Below are 16,085 nucleotides of genomic sequence, written 5' to 3'. Positions count from 1 at the left end.
CGTTTGAAGCTCGTCATATTTTTCACACCTTTTCAGTCTCTTCATGTTTTTCAACACCGTTTCATGCTGCTTATATTTTTCAGACCGTTTCATGCTCCTCATATCTTTCACACCTTTTGAAGCTCTTCATATTTTTCACACCTTTTCAGGCTCTTCATGTTTTTGAACACTGCTTCATGCTCCTCCTATTTTTCAGGTCATTTCATGCTCCTCCTATTTTTGACACCTTTTGAAGCTCTTCATATTTTTCACTCCTTTTCAGGCTCCACATGTTTTTGAACAGCGCATCATGCTCCTCCTATTTTCAGACCGTTCCATGCTCCTCATATTTTTGACACCTTTTGAAGCTCTTCATAAATTTCACACCTTTTCAGGCTCTTCATGTTTTTCAACACCACTTCATCCTCCAAATATTTTTCAGACGGCTTCATGCTCATCTCATTTTTGATACCATTTGAAGCTCTTCATATTTTTGACACCTTTTAAGCTCTGCATATTTCTCACACTTTTTCAGGCTCTTCATGTGTTTCATCACCGCTTCATGCTCCTCCTATTTTTCAGACCGTTTCATGCTCCTCAAATTTTTGACACCTTTTAAAGCTCTTCATATATTTCACACCTTTTCAGGCTCGTCATTTTTTTGAACACCACTTCATGCTCCTCCTATTTTTCAGACCGTTTCATGCTCCTCAAATTTTTGACACCTTATGGAGCTCCTCATATTTTTCACACCTTTTCAGGCTCTTCATGTTTTTGAACACCGTTTTATGTTACTCCTATTTTTCCGACCGTTTCATGCTCCTCATATTTTTGACACCTTTTAAAGCTCTTCATATTTTTCATACCTTTTCAGGCTCTTCATGTGTTCAACAACGCTTCATGCTCCTCCTATTTTTCAGAAAGTTTCATGCTCCTCTTATGTTTGACACTTTTTGAAGCTCTTCATATTTTTTACACCTTTTGAAGCTCTTCATATTTTTCACATCTTTTCAGACTCTTCATGTATTTCAACACCAGGTCATGCTCCTCCTATTTTTCAGAACTTTTCCTGCTCCTCATATTTTTGACACCTTTTGAAGCTCCTCATATATTTCACACCTTGTCAGGCTCTTCATGTTTTTCAACTCCACTTCATGTTCCTCCTATTTTTCAGACCGTTTCATGCTCCTCATATTTTTGACACTTTTTGAAGCTCTTCATATTTTTCAAACCTTTTCAGGCTCTTCATGTATTTCAACACCGCTTCATGCTCCTCCTATTTTTCAGACCGTTTCAATCTGCTCATATTTTTGACACCTTTTGAAACTCTTCATATATTTCTCACCTTTTCAGGCTCTTCATGTTTCTCAACACAGCTTCATGGTCCTCCTATTTTTCAGACCGTTTCATGCTCCTCATATTTTTGACACCTTATGAAACTCTTCATATATTTCACACCTTTTCAGTCTCTTCATGTTTTTCAACTCTGCTTCATGCTCCCCCTATTTTTCAGACCGTTTCATGCTCCTCATATTTTTGACACCTTTTGAAACTCTTCATATTTTTCACACCTTTTCAGGCTCTTCATGTTTTGAACAAAACTTCATGCTCCTCCTATTTTTCAGACAGTTTCATTTTCCTCATATTTTTGACACCTTTTTAAGCTCTTCATATATTTCACACCTTTTCAGGCTCTTTATGTTTTTGAACACCGTTTCATGCTCCTCCTATTTGTCTGACCGTTTCATGCTCCTCATATTTTTGACACCTTTTGAAGCTCTTCATTTATTTCACAGCTTTTCAGTCTCTTAATGGTTTTGAACAGCGTTTCATGCTCCTCCTATTTTTCAGACCTTTTCATGCTCCTCATATTTTTCACTCCTTTTGAGGCTCTGCATATTGTTCACACCTTTTCAGAATCTACATGTTTGTCAACACCGTTTCATTCTCCTCCTATATTTGAGACCGTTTCAAGCTCCTCATATTTTTGACACCTTTTGAAGCTCTTCATATATTTCTCACATTTTCAGTCTCTTCATGTTTTTGAACACCGTTTCATGCTCCTCATTTTTTTCAAACCTTTTGAAGCTTTTCATATTTTTCACACATTTTCAGGCTCTTCATATTTTTGAACATGGTTTCATGCTTCTCCTATTTTTCAGACCGTTTCATGCACCTCATATTTTTGACACCTTTTGAAGCTCTTCATATTTTTCACACATTTTCAGTGTCTTCAATTTTTTGAACACCGTTTCATGCTCCTGATATTTTTCAGACCTTTTAAGCTCTTCATATTTTTCACAAATTTTCAGGTTCTTATGTTTTTGAACACCATTTCATGATCCTCCTATTTTTCAGACCATGTCATGCTCCTCATAATTTTGACACCTTTTCGGGCTCTTCATGTTTTTGAACACTGCTTCATACTCCCCCTATTTTTCAGACCGTTCCCTGCTCTTCATATTTCTGACACTTTTTGAAGCTCTTCATATTTTTCACACATTTTCAGGCTCTTCATGTTTTTGAACATGGTTTCATGCTTCTCCTATTTTTCAGACCGTTTCATGCTTCTCATATTTTTGACACCTTTTGAAGCTCTTCATAGTTTTCACACCTTTTGAAGCTCTTCATATTTTTGACACCTTTTCAGGCTCTTCATGTTTTTCAACACTGCTTCTTGCCACTCCTATTTTTCAGACCGTTTCTTGCGCCTCTTATTTCTGACAGCTTTTGAAGCTCTTCCTGTTTTTCACACCTTTTCAGGCTCTTCATTTTTCAACACCGCTTCATGCTCCTCTTATTTTTCAGACCGTATCATGCTCCTCATATTTTGAAAACTTTTGAAGCTCTTCATATATTTCACACCTTTTCAGGCTATTCATGTTTTTGAACACCGTTTCATGCTCCTCCTATTTTTCAGACCGTTTCATGCTCCTCATATTTTTGACACCTTTTGATGCTCTTCATATATTTCACACCTTTTGAGGCTCCTCATGTATTTCAACACCAATTCATGCTCCTCCTATTTTTCAAACAGTTTCATGCTCCTCCTATTTTTGACACCTTTTGAAATTCTTCATTTATTTCACACCTTTTCAGGCTCATCATGTTTTTCAACACCGTTTCATGCTCTTCCTATTTTTAAGACCGTTTCATGCACCTCATAATTTTGAAACCTTTTGAAGCTCTTCATATTTTTCACACATTTTCAGGCTCTTCATGTTTTTCCACACCGTTACAGGCTGGTCATGTTTTTCAGACCGTTTCATGTGCCTCATACATTTGACAACTTTTGAAGCTCTTCATATTTTTCACACCTTTTTAAGCTCTTCATATTTTTCACACTTTTTCAGGCTCTTGATGTTTTTCAACACCGCTTCATGCTCCTCCTATTTTTCAGACCGTTTCATGCTCATCTCATATTTGACACCTTCTGAAGCTCTTCATATTTTTCACACCTTTTGAAGCTCTTCATATTTTTCACACTTTTTCAGGCTCTTCATGTTTTTGAACACCGCTTCATGCTCCTTCTATTTTTCAGAGAGTTTCATGCTCCTCATGTATTTCACACCTTTTGAAGCTCTTCATATTTTTCAATCCTTTTCAGGCTCTTCATGTTTTTGAACTCCGCTTCAAGCTGCTTCTATTTTTCAGACCTTTTCATGATCCTCATATTTTTGACACGTTTTGAAGCTCTTCATATTTTTCACACCTTTTCAGGCTCTTCATATTTTTGAACAGCGTTTCATGCTCCTCCTATTGTTCAGACCGTTTCATGCTCCTCATATTTTTGACACATTTTGAAGCTCTTGATATTCTTCACACCTTTTCAGGCTCTTCATGTTTTTGAACACCGCTTCATGCTCCGCCTGTTTTTCAGACCGTATCCTGCTCCTCAAATTTTTGACACCTTTTGAAGCTATTCATATTTTTCACACTTTTATAGGCTCTTCATGTTTTTGAACACAGCTTCATGCTAGTCCTATTTTTCATACCGTTTCATGCTCCTCATATTTTTGACACATTTTGAAGCTCTACATATTTTTCACACCTTTTCAGGCTCTTCATGTTTTTCAACACCACTTCATGCTCCTCCTATTTTTCAGACCGTTTCATGCTCCTCATATTTTTGACACATTTTGAAGCTCTTGATATTTTTCACACCTTTTCAGGCTCTTCATGTTTTTGAACACTGCTTCATGCTCCGCCTGTTTTTCAGACCGTTTCCTGCTCCTCAAATATTTGACACCTTTTGAAGCTATTCATATTTTTCACACTTTTATAGGCTCTTCATGTTTTTGAACACAGCTTCATGCTCCTCCTATTTTTCATACCGTTTCATGCTCCTCATATTTTTGACACATTTTGAAGCTCTTCATATTTTTCACACCTTTTCAGGCTCTTCATGTTTTTGAACACCACTTCATGCTCCTCCTATTTTTCAGACCGTTTCATAATCCTCATAATTTTTACACCTTTTGAAGCTCTTCATATTTTTCACATATTTTGAGGGTCTTCATATTTTTGAACACCGCTTCATGCTCCTCGTATTTTTAAGACCGTTTCATGCTCCTCATATTTTTGACACCTTCTGAATCTTTTCATATTTTTCACACCTTTTGAAGCTCTTCATATTTTTCACACCTTTTCAGGCTCTTCATGTTTTTCAACACTGCTTCTTGCCACTCCTATTTTTCAGACCGTTTCTTGCTCCTCTTATTTTTGACAGCTTTTGAAGCTCTTCCTGTTTTTCACACCTTTTCAGGCTCTTCATTTTTCAACACCGCTTCATGCTCCTCTTATTTTTCAGACCGTATCATGCTCCTCATACTTTTGAAAACTTTTGAAGCTCTTCATATATTTCACACCTTTTCAGGCTATTCATGTTTTTGAACACCGTTTCATGCTCCTCCTATTTTTCCGACCGTTTCATGCTCCTCATATTTTTGACACCTTTTGATGCTCTTCATATATTTCACACCTTTTGAGGCTCCTCATGTATTTCAACACCAATTCATGCTCCTCCTATTTTTCAAACAGTTTCATGCTCCTCCTATTTTTGACACCTTTTGAAATTCTTCATTTATTTCACACCTTTTCAGGCTCATCATGATTTTCAACACCGCTTCATGCTCTTCCTATTTTTAAGACCGTTTCATGCACCTCATAATTTTGAAACCTTTTGAAGCTCTTCATATTTTTCACACATTTTCAGGCTCTTCATGTTTTTCCACACCGTTACAGGCTGGTCATATTTTTCAGACCGTTTCAAGTGCCTCATACATTTGACACCTTTTGAAGCTCTTCATATTTTTCACACCTTTTTAAACTCTTCATATTTTTTACACTTTTTCAGGCTCTTGATGTTTTTCAACACTGCTTCATGCTCCTCCTATTTTTCAGACCGTTTCATGCTCATCTCATATTTGACACCTCCTGAAGCTCTTCATATTTTTCACACCTTTTGAAGCTCTTCATATTTTTCACACTTTTTCAGGCTCTTCATGTTTTGAACACCGCTTCATGCTCCTTCTATTTTTCAGAGAGTTTCATGCTCCTCATGTATTTCACACCTTTTGAAGCTCTTCATATTTTTCAATCCTTTTCAGGCTCTTCATGTTTTTGAACTCCGCTTCAAGCTGCTTCTATTTTTCAGACCGTTTCATGATCCTCATATTTTTGACACGTTTTGAAGCTCTTGATATTTTTCACACCTTTTCAGGCTCTTCATGTTTTTCAACACCACTTCATGCTCCTCCTATTTTTCAGACCGTTTCATGCTCCTCATATTTTTGACACATTTTGAAGCTCTTGATATTTTTCACACCTTTTCAGGCTCTTCATGTTTTTGAACAGTGCTTCATGCTCCGCCTGTTTTTCAGACCGTTTCCTGCTCCTCAAATATTTGACACCTTTTGAAGCTATTCATATTTTTCACACTTTTATAGGCTCTTCATGTTTTTGAACACAGCTTCATGCTCCTCCTATTTTTCATACCGTTTCATGCTCCTCATATTTTTGACACATTTTGAAGCTCTTCATATTTTTCACACCTTTTCAGGCTCTTCATGTTTTTGAACACCACTTCATGCTCCTCCTATTTTTCAGACCATTTCATACTCCTCATAATTTTTACACCTTTTGAAGCTCTTCATATTTTTCACATATTTTGAGGGTCTTCATATTTTTGAACACCGCTTCATGCTCCTCGTATTTTTAAGACCGTTTCATGCTCCTCATATTTTTGACACCTTCTGAATCTTTTCATATTTTTCACACCTTTTGAAGCTCTTCATATTTTTCACACCTTTTCAGGCTCTTCATGTTTTTCAACACTGCTTCTTGCCACTCCTATTTTTCAGACCGTTTCTTGCTCCTCTTATTTTTGACAGCTTTTGAAGCTCTTCCTGTTTTTCACACCTTTTCAGGCTCTTCATTTTTCAACACCGCTTCATGCTCCTCTTATTTTTCAGACCGTATCATGCTCCTCATACTTTTGAAAACTTTTGAAGCTCTTCATATATTTCACACCTTTTCAGGCTATTCATGTTTTTGAACACCGTTTCATGCTCCTCCTATTTTTCCGACCGTTTCATGCTCCTCATATTTTTGACACCTTTTGATGCTCTTCATATATTTCACACCTTTTGAGGCTCCTCATGTATTTCAACACCAATTCATGCTCCTCCTATTTTTCAAAGAGTTTCATGCTCCTCCTATTTTTGACACCTTTTGAAATTCTTCATTTATTTCACACCTTTTCAGGCTCATCATGTTTTTCAACACCGCTTCATGCTCTTCCTATTTTTAAGACCGTTTCATGCACCTCATAATTTTGAAACCTTTTGAAGCTCTTCATATTTTTCACACATTTTCAGGCTCTTCATGTTTTTCCACTCCGTTACAGGCTGGTCATATTTTTCAGACCGTTTCATGTGCCTCATACATTTGAAACCTTTTGAAGCTCTTCATATTTTTCACACCTTTTTAAGCTCTTCATATTTTTTACACTTTTTCAGGCTCTTGATGTTTTTCAACACCGCTTCATGCTCCTCCTATTTTTCAGACCGTTTCATGCTCATCTCATATTTGACACCTTCTGAAGCTCTTCATATTTTTCACACCTTTTGAAGCTCTTCATATTTTTCACACTTTTTCAGGCTCTTCATGTTTTGAACACTGCTTCATGCTCCTTCTATTTTTCAGAGAGTTTCATGCTCCTCATGTATTTCACACCTTTTGAAGCTCTTCATATTTTTCAATCCTTTTCAGGCTCTTCATGTTTTTGAACTCCGCTTCAAGCTGCTTCTATTTTTCAGACCTTTTCATGATCCTCATATTTTTGACACGTTTTGAAGCTCTTCATATTTTTCACACCTTTTCAGGCTCTTCATGTTTTTGAACAGCATTTCATGCTCCTCCTATTGTTCAGACCGTTTCATGCTCCTCATATTTTTGACACATTTTGAAGCTCTTCATATTTGTCACACCTTTTCAGGCTCTTCATGTGTTTGAACACCGCTTCATGCTCCGCCTGTTTTTCAGACCGTTTCCTGCTCCTCAAATTTTTGACACCTTTTGAAGCTATTCATATTTTTCACACTTTTATAGGCTCTTCATGTTTTTGAACACAGCTTCATGCTCCTCCTATTTTTCATACCGTTTCATGCTCCTCATATTTTTGACACATTTTGAAGCTCTATATATTTTTCACACCTTTTCAGGCTCTTCATGTTTTTCAACACCACTTCATGCTCCTCCTATTTTTCAGACCGTTTCATGCTCCTCATATTTTTGACACATTTTGAAGCTCTTGATATTTTTCACACCTTTTCAGGCTCTTCATGTTTTTGAACACTGCTTCATGCTCCGCCTGTTTTTCAGACCCTTTCCTGCTCCTCAAATATTTGACACCTTTTGAAGCTCTTCATATTTTTCACACTTTTATAGGCTCTTCATGTTTTTGAACACAGCTTCATGCTCCTCCTATTTTTCATACCGTTTCATGCTCCTCATATTTTTGACACATTTTGAAGCTCTTCATATTTTTCACACCTTTTCAGGCTCTTCATGTTTTTGAACACAACTTCATGCTCCTCCTATTTTTCAGACCGTTTTATACTCCTCATAATTTTTACACCTTTTGAAGCTCTTCATATTTTTGACATATTTTGAGGGTCTTCATATTTTTGAACACCGCTTCATGCTCCTCGTATTTTTAAGACCATTTCATGCTCCTCGTATTTTTGACACCTTCTGAATCTTTTCATATTTTTCACACCTTCTCAGGCTCTTCATGTTTTTGAACACCGCTTCATGCTAATCCTATTTTTCAAACCATATCATGCTCCTCATATTTTTCACACCTTTTAAGCTCTTCATATTTTTCACACTTTTTCAGGCTCTTCATGTTTTTCAACACCGCTTCATGCTCCTCCTATTTTTCAGACCGTTTCATGCTCATCAAATTTTTGACACCTTTTGAAGCTCTTCATAATTTTCACACCTTTTTAAGCTCTTCATATTTTTCACACTTTTTCAGGCTCTTCATGTTTTTCAATACCGTTTCATGCTCCTTCTATTTTTCAGACCGTTTCTTGCTCCTCATATTTTTCACACCTTTTGAAGCTCTTCATATTTCTCACACCTTTTCAGGCTCTTCATGTTTTTCTACACCACTTCATGCTTCTCCTATTTTTCAGCCCGTTTCATGCTCCTCATGTATTTCACACCTTTTGAAGCTCTTCATATTTTTCACACCTTTTCAGGCTCTTCATGTTTTTAAACAACATTTCATGCTCCTCCTATTTTTCAGACCGTTTCATGCTCATCTCATATTTGACACCTTCTGAAGCTCTTCATATTTTTCACACCTTTTGAAGCTCTTCATATTTTTCACACTTTTTCAGGCTCTTCATGTTTTTGAACACCGCTTCATGCTCCTTCTATTTTTCAGAGAGTTTCATGCTCCTCATGTATTTCACACCTTTTGAAGCTCTTCATATTTTTCAATCCTTTTCAGGCTCTTCATGTTTTTGAACTCCGCTTCAAGCTGCTTCTATTTTTCAGACCTTTTCATGATCCTCATATTTTTGACACGTTTTGAAGCTCTTCATATTTTTCACACCTTTTCAGGCTCTTCATATTTTTGAACAGCGTTTCATGCTCCTCCTATTGTTCAGACCGTTTCATGCTCCTCATATTTTTGACACATTTTGAAGCTCTTGATATTCTTCACACCTTTTCAGGCTCTTCATGTTTTTGAACACCGCTTCATGCTCCGCCTGTTTTTCAGACCGTTTCCTGCTCCTCAAATTTTTGACACCTTTTGAAGCTATTCATATTTTTCACACTTTTATAGGCTCTTCATGTTTTTGAACACAGCTTCATGCTAGTCCTATTTTTCATACCGTTTCATGCTCCTCATATTTTTGACACATTTTGAAGCTCTACATATTTTTCACACCTTTTCAGGCTCTTCATGTTTTTCAACACCACTTCATGCTCCTCCTATTTTTCAGACCGTTTCATGCTCCTCATATTTTTGACACATTTTGAAGCTCTTGATATTTTTCACACCTTTTCAGGCTCTTCATGTTTTTGAACACTGCTTCATGCTCCGCCTGTTTTTCAGACCGTTTCCTGCTCCTCAAATATTTGACACCTTTTGAAGCTATTCATATTTTTCACACTTTTATAGGCTCTTCATGTTTTTGAACACAGCTTCATGCTCCTCCTATTTTTCATACCGTTTCATGCTCCTCATATTTTTGACACATTTTGAAGCTCTTCATATTTTTCACACCTTTTCAGGCTCTTCATGTTTTTGAACACCACTTCATGCTCCTCCTATTTTTCAGACCGTTTCATAATCCTCATAATTTTTACACCTTTTGAAGCTCTTCATATTTTTCACATATTTTGAGGGTCTTCATATTTTTGAACACCGCTTCATGCTCCTCGTATTTTTAAGACCGTTTCATGCTCCTCATATTTTTGACACCTTCTGAATCTTTTCATATTTTTCACACCTTTTGAAGCTCTTCATATTTTTCACACCTTTTCAGGCTCTTCATGTTTTTCAACACTGCTTCTTGCCACTCCTATTTTTCAGACCGTTTCTTGCTCCTCTTATTTTTGACAGCTTTTGAAGCTCTTCCTGTTTTTCACACCTTTTCAGGCTCTTCATTTTTCAACACCGCTTCATGCTCCTCTTATTTTTCAGACCGTATCATGCTCCTCATACTTTTGAAAACTTTTGAAGCTCTTCATATATTTCACACCTTTTCAGGCTATTCATGTTTTTGAACACCGTTTCATGCTCCTCCTATTTTTCCGACCGTTTCATGCTCCTCATATTTTTGACACCTTTTGATGCTCTTCATATATTTCACACCTTTTGAGGCTCCTCATGTATTTCAACACCAATTCATGCTCCTCCTATTTTTCAAACAGTTTCATGCTCCTCCTATTTTTGACACCTTTTGAAATTCTTCATTTATTTCACACCTTTTCAGGCTCATCATGATTTTCAACACCGCTTCATGCTCTTCCTATTTTTAAGACCGTTTCATGCACCTCATAATTTTGAAACCTTTTGAAGCTCTTCATATTTTTCACACATTTTCAGGCTCTTCATGTTTTTCCACACCGTTACAGGCTGGTCATATTTTTCAGACCGTTTCAAGTGCCTCATACATTTGACACCTTTTGAAGCTCTTCATATTTTTCACACCTTTTTAAACTCTTCATATTTTTTACACTTTTTCAGGCTCTTGATGTTTTTCAACACTGCTTCATGCTCCTCCTATTTTTCAGACCGTTTCATGCTCATCTCATATTTGACACCTCCTGAAGCTCTTCATATTTTTCACACCTTTTGAAGCTCTTCATATTTTTCACACTTTTTCAGGCTCTTCATGTTTTGAACACCGCTTCATGCTCCTTCTATTTTTCAGAGAGTTTCATGCTCCTCATGTATTTCACACCTTTTGAAGCTCTTCATATTTTTCAATCCTTTTCAGGCTCTTCATGTTTTTGAACTCCGCTTCAAGCTGCTTCTATTTTTCAGACCGTTTCATGATCCTCATATTTTTGACACGTTTTGAAGCTCTTGATATTTTTCACACCTTTTCAGGCTCTTCATGTTTTTCAACACCACTTCATGCTCCTCCTATTTTTCAGACCGTTTCATGCTCCTCATATTTTTGACACATTTTGAAGCTCTTGATATTTTTCACACCTTTTCAGGCTCTTCATGTTTTTGAACAGTGCTTCATGCTCCGCCTGTTTTTCAGACCGTTTCCTGCTCCTCAAATATTTGACACCTTTTGAAGCTATTCATATTTTTCACACTTTTATAGGCTCTTCATGTTTTTGAACACAGCTTCATGCTCCTCCTATTTTTCATACCGTTTCATGCTCCTCATATTTTTGACACATTTTGAAGCTCTTCATATTTTTCACACCTTTTCAGGCTCTTCATGTTTTTGAACACCACTTCATGCTCCTCCTATTTTTCAGACCATTTCATACTCCTCATAATTTTTACACCTTTTGAAGCTCTTCATATTTTTCACATATTTTGAGGGTCTTCATATTTTTGAACACCGCTTCATGCTCCTCGTATTTTTAAGACCGTTTCATGCTCCTCATATTTTTGACACCTTCTGAATCTTTTCATATTTTTCACACCTTTTGAAGCTCTTCATATTTTTCACACCTTTTCTGGCTCTTCATGTTTTTCAACACTGCTTCTTGCCACTCCTATTTTTCAGACCGTTTCTTGCTCCTCTTATTTTTGACAGCTTTTGAAGCTCTTCCTGTTTTTCACACCTTTTCAGGCTCTTCATTTTTCAACACCGCTTCATGCTCCTCTTATTTTTCAGACCGTATCATGCTCCTCATACTTTTGAAAACTTTTGAAGCTCTTCATATATTTCACACCTTTTCAGGCTATTCATGTTTTTGAACACCGTTTCATGCTCCTCCTATTTTTCCGACCGTTTCATGCTCCTCATATTTTTGACACCTTTTGATGCTCTTCATATATTTCACACCTTTTGAGGCTCCTCATGTATTTCAACACCAATTCATGCTCCTCCTATTTTTCAAAGAGTTTCATGCTCCTCCTATTTTTGACACCTTTTGAAATTCTTCATTTATTTCACACCTTTTCAGGCTCATCATGTTTTTCAACACCGCTTCATGCTCTTCCTATTTTTAAGACCGTTTCATGCACCTCATAATTTTGAAACCTTTTGAAGCTCTTCATATTTTTCACACATTTTCAGGCTCTTCATGTTTTTCCACTCCGTTACAGGCTGGTCATATTTTTCAGACCGTTTCATGTGCCTCATACATTTGAAACCTTTTGAAGCTCTTCATATTTTTCACACCTTTTTAAGCTCTTCATATTTTTTACACTTTTTCAGGCTCTTGATGTTTTTCAACACCGCTTCATGCTCCTCCTATTTTTCAGACCGTTTCATGCTCATCTCATATTTGACACCTTCTGAAGCTCTTCATATTTTTCACACCTTTTGAAGCTCTTCATATTTTTCACACTTTTTCAGGCTCTTCATGTTTTGAACACCGCTTCATGCTCCTTCTATTTTTCAGAGAGTTTCATGCTCCTCATGTATTTCACACCTTTTGAAGCTCTTCATATTTTTCAATCCTTTTCAGGCTCTTCATGTTTTTGAACTCCGCTTCAAGCTGCTTCTATTTTTCAGACCTTTTCATGATCCTCATATTTTTGACACGTTTTGAAGCTCTTCATATTTTTCACACCTTTTCAGGCTCTTCATGTTTTTGAACAGCATTTCATGCTCCTCCTATTGTTCAGACCGTTTCATGCTCCTCATATTTTTGACACATTTTGAAGCTCTTCATATTTGTCACACCTTTTCAGGCTCTTCATGTGTTTGAACACCGCTTCATGCTCCGCCTGTTTTTCAGACCGTTTCCTGCTCCTCAAATTTTTGACACCTTTTGAAGCTATTCATATTTTTCACACTTTTATAGGCTCTTCATGTTTTTGAACACAGCTTCATGCTCCTCCTATTTTTCATACCGTTTCATGCTCCTCATATTTTTGACACATTTTGAAGCTCTATATATTTTTCACACCTTTTCAGGCTCTTCATGTTTTTCAACACCACTTCATGCTCCTCCTATTTTTCAGACCGTTTCATGCTCCTCATATTTTTGACACATTTTGAAGCTCTTGATATTTTTCACACCTTTTCAGGCTCTTCATGTTTTTGAACACTGCTTCATGCTCCGCCTGTTTTTCAGACCGTTTCCGGCTCCTCAAATATTTGACACCTTTTGAAGCTCTTCATATTTTTCACACTTTTATAGGCTCTTCATGTTTTTGAACACAGCTTCATGCTCCTCCTATTTTTCATACCGTTTCATGCTCCTCATATTTTTGACACATTTTGAAGCTCTTCATATTTTTCACACCTTTTCAGGCTCTTCATGTTTTTGAACACAACTTCATGCTCCTCCTATTTTTCAGACCGTTTTATACTCCTCATAATTTTTACACCTTTTGAAGCTCTTCATATTTTTGACATATTTTGAGGGTCTTCATATTTTTGAACACCGCTTCATGCTCCTCGTATTTTTAAGACCATTTCATGCTCCTCGTATTTTTGACACCTTCTGAATCTTTTCATATTTTTCACACCTTCTCAGGCTCTTCATGTTTTTGAACACCGCTTCATGCTAATCCTATTTTTCAAACCATATCATGCTCCTCATATTTTTCACACCTTTTAAGCTCTTCATATTTTTCACACTTTTTCAGGCTCTTCATGTTTTTCAACACCGCTTCATGCTCCTCCTATTTTTCAGACCGTTTCATGCTCATCAAATTTTTGACACCTTTTGAAGCTCTTCACAATTTTCACACCTTTTTAAGCTCTTCATATTTTTCACACTTTTTCAGGCTCTTCATGTTTTTCAATACCGTTTCATGCTCCTTCTATTTTTCAGACCGTTTCTTGCTCCTCATATTTTTCACACCTTTTGAAGCTCTTCATATTTCTCACACCTTTTCAGGCTCTTCATGTTTTTCTACACCACTTCATGCTTCTCCTATTTTTCAGCCCGTTTCATGCTCCTCATGTATTTCACACCTTTTGACGCTCTTCATATTTTTCACACCTTTTCAGGCTCTTCATGTTTTTCTACACCACTTCATGCTCCTCCTATTTTTCAGACCGTTTCATGCTCCTTATATTTTTGACACCTTTTGAAGCTTTTCATATTTTTCACAACTTTTCAGGCTCTTCATGTTTTTGAACACTACTTCATGCTCCTTCTATTTTTTAAGAGAGTTTCATGCTCCTCATGTATTACACACCTTTTGAAGCTCTTCATATTTTTCACACCTTTACAAGCTCTTCACGTTTTTCCACACCACTTCATGCTACTTCTATTTTTCAGCTCGTTTCATGCTCCTCATGAATTTCACACCTTTTGAAGCTCTTCATATTTTTCACACCTTTTCAGCCTCTTCATGTTTTTGATCACCGTTTCATGCTCCTCCTATTTTTCAGACCGTTTCATGCTCCTCATATTTTTGACACCTTTTGAAGCTCTTCATATTTTTCACACCTTTTCAGGCTCTTCATGTTTTTCAACACCACTTCATGCTCCTCCTATTTTTCAGACCGTTTCATGCTCCTCATATTTTTACACCTTTTGAATTTCTTCATTTTTTTCACACCTTTTCAGGCTCCTCATATTTTTGAACACAACTTCATGCTCCTCCTATTTTTCAGACCGTTTCATACTCCTCATATTTTTCACACCTTTTGAAGCTCTTCATATTTTTCACGCATTTTCAGGCTCTTCATGTTTTTGAACAGACCTTCATGGTCCTCCTATTTTTCAGACCGTTTCATGCTCCTCATATTTTTGACAGCTTTGGAAGCTCTTCATATTTTTCACACCTTTTCAGACTCCTCATGTTTTTCAACACCGTTGCATGATCTTCCTATTTTTCAGACCGTTTCATGCTCCTCATATACTTGACACATTTTTAAGCTCTTCATATATTTCACACATTTTCAGGCTATTCATGTTTTTCAACACCGCTTCATGCTCCTTGTATTTTTAAGACCGTTTCATGCTCCTCATATTTTTGATACCTTTTTAAGCTCTTCATATTTCTCACACATTTTCTGGCTCTTCATGTTTTTCAACAACTCTTCATGCACCTCCAATTTTTCAGACCGTTTCATGCTCATCTCATTTTTGACACTTTTTGAAGCTCTTCATATTTTTCACACCTTTTCAGGCTCTTCATGTTTTTCAACACCGCTTCATGCTCCTCCTATTTTTCAGAACGTTTCATGCTCATCTCATTTTTGACACCTTTTGAAGCTCTTCATATTTTTCACACCTTTTGAAGCTCTTCATATTTTTCAGACTTTTTCAGTCTCTTCATGTTTTTCAACACCGTTTCATGCTCCTTCTATTTTTCAGACCGTTTCATGCTCGTCATATTTTTCACACCTTTTGAAGCTCTTCATATTTCTCACACCTTTTCAGGTTCTTCATGTTTTTCAACACCATTTCATGCTGCTTCTATTTTTCAGACCGTTTCATGCTCCACATATTTTTCACACCTTTTGAAGCTCTTCATATTTTTCACACCTTTTCAGGCTCTTCATGTTTTTCTACACCACTTCATGCTTCTCCTATTTTTCAGCCCGTTTCATGCTCCTCATGTATTTCACACCTTTTGAAGCTCTTCATATTTTTCACACCTTTTCAGGCTCTTCATGTTTTTCTACACCACTTCATGCTCCTCCTATTTTTCAGACCGTTTCATGCTCCTCATATTTTTGACATCTTTTGAATCTTTTCATATTTTTCACACCTTTTCAGGCTCTTCAAGTTTTTCAACACCACTTCATGCTCCTCCTTTTTTGCAGACCTTTTCTTGCTCCTCATATTTTTGATACCTTTTGATGATCTTCATATTTTTCACACCTTTTCAGGCTCTTCATTTTTTCAACACCACTTCATGCTCCTCCTATTTTTCAGACCGTTTCATGCTCATCTCATTTTTGAAACCTTTTGAAGCT

This window comes from Dama dama, chromosome 3 (assembly GCF_033118175.1).
Source record: "Dama dama isolate Ldn47 chromosome 3, ASM3311817v1, whole genome shotgun sequence".
NCBI classification, from domain to species: Eukaryota; Metazoa; Chordata; class Mammalia; order Artiodactyla; family Cervidae; genus Dama; species Dama dama.
This window is presented reverse-complemented; position numbering follows the sequence as displayed.